General features: G+C 41.2%; 1 long non-coding RNA gene across 2 annotated transcripts in view; it reads right to left on the reverse strand.

Annotated features, from left to right (window-relative positions):
• Nucleotides 1–12,118, reverse strand: part of LOC111757716 (uncharacterized) — a 96,034-nt gene that overhangs the window by 65,587 nt on the left and 18,329 nt on the right. For both annotated transcript variants that reach the window (XR_010041522.1, XR_002791998.2), the window contains exon 2: nucleotides 609–651. This is a non-coding gene — a long non-coding RNA (uncharacterized LOC111757716). The remainder of the gene's footprint in view (nucleotides 1–608; nucleotides 652–12,118) is intronic.

Raw genomic sequence — 12,118 nt, forward strand, 5'->3', positions numbered from 1 at the left:
TTCTCTGCCCCTTTGAACTCCTAGAATTTCCTTTCTGTTCAAATATAGAAAGCAAATAATGAAGAACCTAAGACTCCACTGAAATGAACAATATGTAATCAGCCTGTGGCACCAGTCACCTCCCTGAGGCGTAGAGGGGCTGGAATGCAGCAGCTCACTGAGCGGCACCCACGGAAAATGAATGAGCCCCTGAATCTGCGTGATGAGTCATGCAACTGCCTTTCTCTCTTGCCATCCTCTGCTTATAGAGCTAAACAACATCTAAAAACTCAATTTTCCATCTTGTTTGAAGCTTCAAGCGAAACACGGTGGTACACCTCCGAGTAATGAAATAAACTTGCTAATACTCCTTGTCTGAAGGAGGACATGGAGCCGTACCTTGGATCAGCAAGACCAAAACCACATTCCAAGGACTGCAGGGCAGGAAGACAGCAAAGTCTGGTTTCTTTGCTCTCCCTTGGTCAGCTGGGTGGCCACATTGTCCACCACCAGACCTCGGGGCACCTCTTGTGGTCCACTACTCGAATAAGAGCTTTTGTTTTTAGTAGCAGAAGCCAATCCTAGTTGATAACAAACACCAACACAAAAGGCTTTGGACTGCTTCCTACCTTTTCTGTTAAGAACTTGTGCCTCTCGCTCCTTGGGTGCAGCCTGTGTATGTAAGCAGAGATAAGAGGGTGTTACATGAAAGATGTCAGACCAGATTGACTTTCTTTAGAAAAACTCAAAAGTTTCTTACCATTCAGGAGTTAATCATTTCTCAAATTCATAATTATTACTTACATCAGCCAGTGTTCAATCAGGAAAACAAAAAAGACAGGTTGTGTTTCAGTACAGGGAATTCAATATAGGAAATTTAATATAGGAAGATGAAGAGACCCTGATAACCCAGAGATAGTAACAGCAGAAGCAATTATTCCTCCTGGAACTGGGGAACAAAGGGGGAAGGAAGTCTGAGTGGAGCCCAGGAGCTCAGAGAAGGAGCCTCAGAGTGGTGGTCACGCCTAGCAAAGGAGATGCCTTCTGGGGAGTGGTCATGCCTAGCACTGGAGGGAAACGTGGGTGCAGACTTCCGAGGCAGTGGGTTGCTGGGCTGTGGCCGACACAGACCCAGAGATACAACCAGGCTGCTCCCACAAGATTGTATGTGCACATAGATACTGTCAGAAGGTAAGGTTCACCTGTTTAGTGGGTGAAGATCATGCTTTCTATAAGCATTCAGGCACCACTTTAATGGCTTCGAAAGCACAGCACCTTTAAATCCTCAAATGCACTCTATTAGTCAAATATGATGTAAGATTCTGAATTTGCATGTGTGGAAACCAAAACCCAGAGAAGTGAAGACACCTCCCAATGTCATACCACTTGCTTGCAATGGAGCTGGGATTCAAAGGCAGGAAAGCAAGCTTCAGAAGCTGCAAGGCTGACCACCACGCTGTGTCACTGCCCGCCCCCACCTGTCCTTAGTGACCCTGATTTGTCTTTTGGAATCATACGCAGTATTTGGTGTTGTCCAAGAGCAATGAGGACAAGTATCACGGACTAGATCTTCAACACAATAAAGCTAAAACAAACCTTTTCTCTTTATAAATAAGGTGATCATCTAGGGTCCTTGCTACAGTGACAGAAATCTGACTAAAATGCCTTACTGTAATTTGGGGGCATTTAGAATTAACAAAGACCTTTTAGCCCTTAGTTGCAGGTGACTAGAGAAAAAAATACTATCTTTTGCACATAAATTGTGGTGTCCTAAAATCAATAAATATGCAGCATTGCTGTTTGTTTGTTTGTTTTTCAGGACGAGGGACTAAACCCAGAGCCTTCATGCTGAACTATGTCCCTAACTCTATTTTTATTTTGAGACAAGGTCTCACTAAGTCCTTAAACTGCCTATCCTCTTGCCTCAGCTTCCCAGGGTGCTGGGATTACAGGCACGCACCACCACATTCAGCTAGCATAAATTGTAATAAACCAGGTCACACTGTCAGGAAAACTCTTCAACTGAAGGATAACCCTTAAGCCAGCACCATAACTGGAGTCTCTACGTCCAGAACTCCCCCGGGGGCAATCATAACATGTGCTTCTCTTCTTACAGAGTTCTGCCTGGGACCTCTTCTCTTAACAGTTGTATAAAGAAGTATAGCACCATATTCTCGCAGAACATGTGTGATTCAGAAACATCTGAACATTATTGGTCACAATATTCACTAATAGGCACTTTGAGAAAATAAATATAGACTGCATTTCTAGGCACATTCTTTCTGACTGATGATACAGTAGCTGTACCTGTGAATGTTTTAGTTCTATGAAGCAAAGGAGATACATCAATAGTCTGGACAACAAATATTTTTGATTGTATTAGACTCAGATTAGAGGTCAGATTGCTTTGTAAGTCAAGTGCAGAATGCAGTTTTTAGAGTCGTATAATTGGCCTTAAAGCAAAGAAAAAGAAAAGCATAAACGTCTTACTACAGTATGCTAATTTCACCCAAAATTGAAAGAAGTGCAATGTCCACTAAAGGGTGCAATTTTTATTTTGAGAAACAATAAAAGTGTGATTGGAGGACTCCAAGACTGTCCACTGTGGCTCCTTGGGAATGAGCTGGGGCATCTCTAACTACACTTGATGGCCTCAGACCGCTTTGCTCAAGGTTACAGACCAGCGTGACAGACCTGAGTGAGTAGCCTTCTAAGGTAAGTGGGCTTCTCTGATCACGGAATTGTCACCGTTCTTAACAACTGAAATTCTGCAGGTTCTCTCCTTTCCAAAGACTAATTTTATTAGCTGCCTCTCATAGCTTCTACAAATCACGATGGCATTATTTAGGAAGCAGAGTAAAACAGACTTCTTTAAAGCAATTAATGGAAAGACAGGGCATTTGAGGATTTAGGTAAAGGAAGCATGATGGCAGCCTGCCAGTTAAGTAGCTTATTTTCCAAGTTAGGCACACTCTCCCAACAACAGAAAACATAATTGTCACCAGAATTATAGTAGAGTACTTCAACATAGCAAACTTAGTAAGTTTGGAGATTTGACCAAAGATGCAAAAGATAGGAAAAGCTGTGATAATATAAACAGTAAAGGAAGACAGGAGGACAAATTTCAACAACCAAAGATCCAAATTGGGAAAGTCACCTTTTGCTGTCAATATTAGAGATGGGCCCATCAACGAATATGCCAATGTGTAAATGCAGCTCTTTATCAAACCTGCCAAGCCAAATAGGAGGCAATGTGATGGTCAGATGGTGGGGACAAATCCATCTCCATCACTCTCCTGGGTGTCTATGTAAAGTGACTTGAAAGAATTTCTAATCCGCATATGTCAATAAAAGATTACTACACAACTGGTTAGACATCCAGAGGGGGACATTGACAGGGCTGTCGTAAATTCAAACCTTCTCTCGAATCTGAGCCTGAAATTTGAGTTAATTCTTTTTTAATTCTTCAGCTGATTCTTAGCACAACTTTGACCCAAGCAATTACACGGGCACTTTGATTAGACACACTTCATTCTCTGAATGGATGTGGGTCTCAGGGTGTCCTTGGGGTCCCTAAACTCCAAGTGATGGAAGTGGGGGAAAAGGGGATGGATGCTGGCAAGGGATAAGACAGCCTTTTATTGATTGATGTGACTCTGTTAGAATTGGAAACAATCATCATAACAACTTGGGCTATAACTTCATCCACCTCCCCAATGTGTCAAGCAATCTACACAATACGATCCCTTTGGTAGCATGCTACATGTTAAATTGTGCTTTGCAGTTAATATAGGTATAATATGGTATCTCACATTTGGCTTATACAGGTCACATTCTTTGAAGGAAATTGGTCCGTAGGTTGGGTTTACACAGGAGAACCCTGTGTATGCATGTCCGCTTAACTTTAATGTCAAAATTCAGCGTGTTACAAGGCAAATACAAGGACTGTGCCACTCAAAAACGTCGTATCCATTTTCCCAAGAATTTTCACTCAAAGACAGATATACATATATATTGAGAGACCTTGGGAAGGCCAGAATCTAATTGGCATAACAAAAAAAGATTATTAGAAGAAAATAAATCCTGAGCTGAGGATTTAGCTCAATGGCAAGGCTTCTGCCTGGCAAGTACAAGGTTGTGAGTTTGATCCCTGGTACAAAAAAAGTATTTTTTATAAAGAAAACAAATCATTATAATTCACTTCTTAACTTTGGGATGCACACTGTACATCCTGTAAGAGTTCAGGGGAGGGTTACACTATAGACTTGAATAACCTAGAAAACCTGAATTGAGGGATGAAACCTGAAGGAGGCCTTGATCAATATGATTTGATGAACCAGATGGGGGAAGATATTTCAGGCAAGGTACCAACACAAACAAAGGCAGACAGAGCTGCAGAGAGGCGCACTTTTAACTAGGGTGAATAAGTACTCATTTGGCTCTTGACTTTTTAGTGTTGGTTTAATAGCTGTCTCTGATCTAGTTGAATGAGGAATGATCCAGAAACAAAGGCAGAGCATATGAATGAATGATAGTAGATTTTTTAAAAAATAAAATCATAAGAAATTTAAAGCATAAAAGAAAATTTTAAGTTGCTAGAACCACATAATGGATTCAAATTTCCAATCATAAGCTGATGTATGCAAATGTGTAACTTATTATTCCATAGTCAAATATAATTTCTACCATTAAGCTTCCATTTCTGCTCAATAGCTGAAAACTGAGATCAAGTTGCATTCAGGTAAATTTCTTCCTATTTAGGTGCTTCTCTGCCAATTCAGGTTTATAATGTAGCTGCATTCAGATTCTTAAAATCACCCCCAGATTCCTTTCTTTCTCTTCCTTTTCCACATATTGATTCAAATCTTTAGGAAAATTCAACACTGCCATTGCGAAGATGATACAGGGGAAACAGAGTCTCAAAGCTGCAGCCTCTCCAGCACTGCACGTGACGCGGTGGGTTGGTAGGTAACCCTTGTTCCTATGCAGTCTGCACACATCCGCCCGCTTCGTGCCGTCACCTATTTTCTGGTTCTGGATGAATCTGCTCCCGTTTCTTTGTTGAAGAGTCTGAGCTCCTGCCTTAGACTTCAGCTTGTAGCATATCAGGTTGGATTCTACCTTGTTCACATTGTTCAGGTTTTACGCATGTTCAGCCCTTCTCGACCTCTCCTTTCTTTGTCACTGTTCCTTTTGTTAGTAGCAGATGCTCTTAGGATCATTAGAGGGCCAAGCCCCTCCGCTGTCTCCCCCTCGAGGCTCTGAGTTGCCAGTAGACACTCTCTGTGCTGTAGTCTACCTGTTAGTGTCTGCCCTGCAGAATTCCTCACCATTGTATCCAAGGGACGATTCATCCGTCACAGACCTATCGTGAAGACCCCGAACTGGACAGCAGAGCTCAGCTGTCCTGTGTGCCTGCTGGCATTTGTCCATTCCTTTCCCACCCTCAAAACCCCACATGGGTTATACAACAGTTATGAATCAAGCAAATGTACTTTCCTTCATTTCCTGTTTTCTCTGATCAGAAGATTCTGCTCTGGGAGCAGGACTGGAGGAGGAAATTAGTACAATCACATCTATTCCTGTTTTCAGTGTTTGCTCCTTATTCCTAAAAGTGCCTTTCCAACTTAATCACGAAGACTATGGAATATTTATTATTCCTCTCTGGGCAGTTCAAGGAGGGTAAGAAGAGTGTAATACACATCGAAATTATAATTCAACAATCAGCGTACCACTAGAATTTTTGATGTCAAGAAGCAAAATAAGTAAACTGAAATGTAATGTCAAACTTGAGACTCAAGCAAGCTTTGACTATAATTTCTATTACTCTGGGACAGAAATGCCACTCACTTATTTAAAAATATTCACTGAAGCCCTACAAGTGGCATGGTATGAAGATATACGGCAGGCAAGGTTCCTGCTCTCACTTAATTCCTGCACACTGGAATGAGGAGACATACAACACACAAGTAAACAAATGATTCCTCCCAATTTCTAAGTGCCACAAAGCAATCAGAAGCTAGGCTAAACCTCTAGAACCGGGGGCTGCTTGAGTCTGGGGGCTGAAGAGATAAGAATTCTTTTTTCTTTTGTAATTTTTTCTCAAGTCTGAACCCCTCCTCACCAGTGTCTGAGAAGGGTGTTTACTGCCTTACTGAGCTAGAAATACAACAACTAATGGAAGCCAGCTCTGCAGGCTTTCCTCGCCTGAAATGGAGCTCTAAAATGCTTAAAAACAAGAGAGCTCCAGACTCCCGTTGTTGTGTAGCTTTTGTGAGAGTTTAATTGCTTTTGAATGTGTGTGAATGTCAATTAGAGCCAAGCTAAATATGTCTTCTTGGAGAAAAAGCATTTGGTCTTTCTTTCAAGTTCTTTTGTTTGCTTGAATCGGCTTTGTAGTTTAACAGATGTTTTTGGAGGAAATGGAGACATAGCTTTTATAATGCTGAACATTAAATGAGAAACAATGCTCTTCTCTTCACCTTCCCCTGAAACAGACAACACTACAAAACTGGCAACCCACCTTACACCCCAGAAAATCTTTACTTTTAGGGGGGCACATGTTGCTAAAATGAAAGATACATTTCTGTGCACCTGGAGTTCATTAAATATTGTTCATTCTTTGGGGAGATACATAATTAAAGGCTTAAGTGATTATCCTCTTAGCCTTGGGAAAGGATAGTGTTTCCTAGATTCATAAAATATCCTCCCTTTAATTAAAACTAAAGTAAAAAGGTAACGGAAGAGAAAGAATGCGGAGGTTGTGTGGGCCCAGCAGGTCCTTCGGGCCTTCTGCTCTGCTGCAGAACCGGACCCCACGCCCACGCCCAGTCCTCCCACACGCCCTCCCGGTGCTCTTAGTGTCTTTCCTGAGATGATAATTCCACTTATCTTGGGCTGCTATCCCCTAGCAGTTGACGTTAGTTGCATGGTATTCTTTTTTTGCAGCATTGTGTATTGTAAATCTTCCTTGTAAGAAAACCAAATGCATATAGCATCAGCTTTGGAATCAAGCAGATGAACGCTAATTCTAACTCTATAACTTGTTACACATGTGATCTCCACTGAGGGGTTCCTCTTCAACCTACGTAAAAGTAGTTGGTAACCTATTTCATTACATAATGTGTTTTAGTGGCAGGTACATGGCAGTCAGTGAAAAAAAGCTTTTCCTCTTAAAAATAGAGGTCGTGGATTTTTGGTATCTGGTCTAATCTGTAAAGAACATAAAAAATATCACCTCCATTACCAGAATAATAAGAAAGCTGAGCAAACTGGAAACCAACAATTCTTACACTCTTCAGAGAACAGAGGTTACAGGGTAAACTGCTACCCTGAAAACCAGAGAGACAGACACAGAGCAACAGCTTACTGGAAGCAGAAGCCTACAGATTAAGCTAGATTAGCAGGACCACCTTAAACTGAATTTGACGGTTTATTGAAGGCTTTTTGCAAATGCCCATGAGAGTTCAAAACCCTGGCAGGTTCACAATCAGGAAAGCCTCCTTTTGGCATTTTATCTCTGGGAAACCTACTACGCTTTTACCACAGAGATTGGAGAAAAGTTTCTTCACATACCCAGCAGAGGGACAGGAATACACCATTTAGAAATGGGCTGAGAACTCTGTTTCTCTAACAAGTCCTGCACTCAAGGGAAAGTATTTTACCAGGTATAAACAGCTTACCAGAGCTAATCTGACATGGGGAGAGGAATACTGAACTCTGCACCCCTCTAGGCTTTGGTATGGGAAAGGAAACGTGATGCAGGTAGCTGACCCCTCTGGACTGACCACAGTCATTAGAATATTCTCTTCCTGCATAACAGCAGAGGCCACCAGTAAGGGAACTGTAAACTTTCAGACTCTAAGGGAAAATCTCTAGGGACACCCAAAAACAAAGATGCAAGGGGACATTTTAGCTGCTGACCACACAGCTATAGGACAACTTCAGCACAGCCTAACCGTTACCTAGAGAAAGACAAAACCTCACACTAAAGGCTGATCTACTTCATTTCCTTTTATCCAAAGCATCATGTCTGGCTTCCAACAAAAAATTGTAAGATTAACTAAAAAGTGAACAGTCACAATCTGAAAGAATGACTGAGCTATTTCATAGATGCTGGAACAATCAGATTGGGAATTTGAAGAAACTTGGATTGTGTAATACACTTTGGGCTCCAATATAAGACATGGACCACACAGAATTGTACATGTGTAAAAAACCAGATATATGGAGAATCCAAGGAAGAATCAAATGGAAAAGCTAGAAATCAAAAATACTGTGACATAAATGAAGACTGTTGGATAATTTCATCAGATTGGATAAAAACTTAAGGAGGAAACCCAGCAAGCTTGAAGACAAGTCAACAGAAACCTCTAACATGTAAAAATAAAAAGAAGAATAATAAACACATTGTAGAACACACAAGATCAAGGTCTGTGAAACAACTATAAAATGTGTAATATCTACATATTTGTGAATCCTGATCTAATGTGTTTAAAGAGGCAGTGTCAGAGATCTGACTTGAGTTTGGCCTAGTGACCAGCAATGGTCCACTAGCAATAGCTACCACCCCAGCAGCAAGGAGACTGCACACCAATCAGGAGGAAACAGGGTCAAATTAAGCTTTTGACCAGTGTCCTGTGCCCCATGGCAAAGGACTGAAATGCCTATCAGTTATTCTTACAGTAAAGATTTTCTTACAGTAAAGAAAGAAGAAAACATGGTCAGTGCTTGTGCATCAGTGTGCTTTCTTGGGCTCTGAACTGCATTGTTGAAAGCTCAGCAGATTAAAGGAAAATTCACACAAGCATTACATTTTAAAACATGCCCTGGGAATCATATATTTAATGTAGAGAAGATAACATTCTTACAGTGTAATTAATGTTTATATTTCATCTTGAAATCCACCCCAGAAAGCCACCTTGTCTGATCTGAGATTTTAAGGTAGGTGACCTTAAAATCTTTGGTACCTGGTCTAACACCATATATATGTCATATATCTTAGGCTACAAAGAGGCATAACCCAGTGTTACTCAAAGTGACCCTTGAAAAATATTCACAGGATAGAGCTGGAGAGATAAACAAATATATACCAATGCCAAACATGTACCTAGCAAAGCCCCACAGATTTGAGGAAAGTGACCCCACACATTTTATGAGAAAGGCTATGTGTCAAGGAAAGGGGAAGGCTAACCAGATAGTTTAATATATAACAGCAAGACTGATTTGCTGAGAAGCACTTGCTCTCTTCAGAAAAGAAAGCAAGCATCAAAAATTCAAAGAATTGCCACTAAAAATGTTCTCTTTTTCTTCCAAGTTTTCTCTGCTTTTCAAGTTGGAAACCCAATGGTATTAAATATTTAGGGATGACATTTCTTATAGGCACTCAAGAAATCACATTTCATGAACACAATGAAAAAGAATAATTCTTAGAAATATAAATAGATGGTCATTTTTTTGTCTCTGTTGGTGGTGGTAAAATTATTCAAGGCACAATGATCCTTTGCTGAATATCTCCCTTCAAACAGGAGAAGTCTTTCAAACACTAAATGCCCAGCCGGGCTCTGCCATGGAGCAGGAAAATCTTCCTAGTCACCATTACCCCATTGTCTTGATCCTGTGATTCTGTAGGGTTCCAAGAGAGAGACCTTAGGGAACTCGCCATGATATGATCTTTTTTCACTGTTTGTTTTTGCACTGTTTATAATTTGAAAACTTCGGGAATAATCTAAACCCACAGAGGTGTTTGTATTGATTGACTGATTGATCGATCAACTGATCTATCTTGAACTGCCTAGGCACATTCTGATGGCCCCATTAGAAAGCTTTTGTCTTTGTCCCTGAGTGAATAGGCTGTGTTGGTAAGGACAGGCAGCCTCTGTAAGGGTCCGCTCCTCCTCGAGAGTTCAGTTAGGTTCTATGTGGCAGCTCCAGTCTACAAACTTTGCAGGTAACACATAAAAATACGAGCCACTCCCTTGGCCCTTTGCTTGCAGATTATAACTCAAAATTCACAAGGCAAAGATCATGTCAATAGGAAATAGCTTATTTGCTTGTTCTAGCATCTGCTGAGTTCTAAAGCAGTCAATGTTAAAACGCACAAAACAAAACAAACCACACCACCCTGAAGGGATGAGAGCAACAAGCAAAGGGGATTGAATTTGTGCCGCTGAATGTGGAAATGTTACCTATAAATTCTTTGTGGAACTTTCTGAATGTGCCTATCTATCCTCTCCTTCCCCTAACGTGTTCATGCATGACACCACGCTCATAAGGTAGGTTTATATTAAATGTCATAGATATGTAAATAGAGGCTCACTCAAGTGAACCATAATAGCTTGAGAGTTCTATTGTGTCTCCTTGATATTTCAGACCTTACCAATCCCTAAACATTTGGGCAGCTCAAACTCAAACAGGATCAAGTGATTTTCATACTAAGGTCTAAACAAATATTCACTGTGATAAATATTTGTCCTTGAACTCCTATGTATGTAAGACACAGCAATATTTAAAGTATTTCTCCTTATTAAGAGACCTTATTTAAAGAGAAAGTGGGTAATGTCAACATGATGTGAAATGCCAGAACTATGGTAGGAAGAAAATGTTAGCAGAGTGCAAAGGAGGCCACTTATTCCTTGTGGCAATAACAATAGAGTTGAAATTTAGGAGCTCTCCAGAAAATGAAAAAGAGAAGGGGCCTTGGCAGGAAGCAAAAGCATGAGCAAAGGCACTATGCTTGCTAATGAGTATGCAAAGGATGGATGGGTAGATGGGTGGGTGGATGGAAGGATGGATGGATGGATGGATGGATGGATGGATGGATGGATGGACAGATGTGTGGATGGATGGAAGCATGGATGGATGGATAGAAGGATGGATGGGTAGATGGGTGAGTGGATGGAAGGATGGATGGATGGATGGAAGGATGGATGGATGGATGGATGGATGGATGGACAGATGTGTGGATGGATGGAAGCATGGATGGATGGATAGAAGGATGGATGGGTAGATGGGTGGGTGGATGGAAGGATGGATGGATGGATGGATGGATGGATGGATGGATGGATGGACAGATGTGTGGATGGATGGAAGCATGGATGGATGGATAGAAGGATGGATGGGTAGATGGGTGGGTGGATGGAAGGATGGATGGATGGATGGATGGATGGATGGATGGATGGATGGACAGATGTGTGGATGGATGGAAGCATGGATGGATGGATAGAAGGATGGATGGGTAGATGGGTGAGTGGATGGAAGGATGGATGGATGGATGATAGATGGATGAATAGATAGATGGGTAGATGGGTGGATGGAAGGATGGGGGTGGGGGGATGCGGGGATGGAAGGAAGGATTAGTGGATGAGTGAATGGATGGAAGCATGGATGGATGGATGGATGGATGGATGGATGGATGGACGGATGAATAGATAGATGGGTAGATGGGTGGATGGAAGGGTGGGTAGATGGGTAGATGGATAGATGGATGAACAAATAGGATTGAGAAAAGAGAGATTGATCTATAAGAAGAGTATTATTAAATAAAAAAGCACAGAGACAAATTTCATCCCATTAGAAATTGAAGAGAGGCTTTGGGAAGAAATGGAGACAAGCTGATTGGAATAAATTGTGTAGAGTTCTGGCTCTCTCATTAAAATCCTCTTTCTATAGAAATTGTGCTAAGTACTTCTTCCTTTATATTCATGATTTATACAGCCAATGTAACACCAGAGTCAAAAAGCATAGACTTGATCAAGCCTTGTTTGTCTCTCAAGACCAGTGTTCTCAACAGATATTTGATTTCTATCAAGAAGTGATCAATTGACCTACAAAGCATTTAGAACTGTGCTGAGAAAAATGATTGACAGTCATGGACTGAGAAATGTCATCTGTCTATGAAACACACAACTAAATACACCCATAATAATGACTCCCCAGCATACACTGCCTTACCCTGAGTCGTCTGTGACAGAGGGATTCTACTTGGAGCAGAGGATGCAAATGTCACAAGAGTCAGTGAAATTGGCTCCCTTCCTAACATGAAGCCAGGAGTATGGAAATTTCAGATCTGTACTGCAGATATTGGGGGCTTTCCAGTAGGCTCTAAGTCCATCTAGCTAGGCAGACATTATAATGAATT

The sequence above is a fragment of the Cavia porcellus genome, unplaced genomic scaffold (genome assembly GCF_034190915.1).
Source record: "Cavia porcellus strain 051 isolate PalLab524CR breed Dunkin Hartley unplaced genomic scaffold, mCavPor4.1 scaffold_1, whole genome shotgun sequence".
NCBI lineage: Eukaryota > Metazoa > Chordata > Mammalia > Rodentia > Caviidae > Cavia > Cavia porcellus.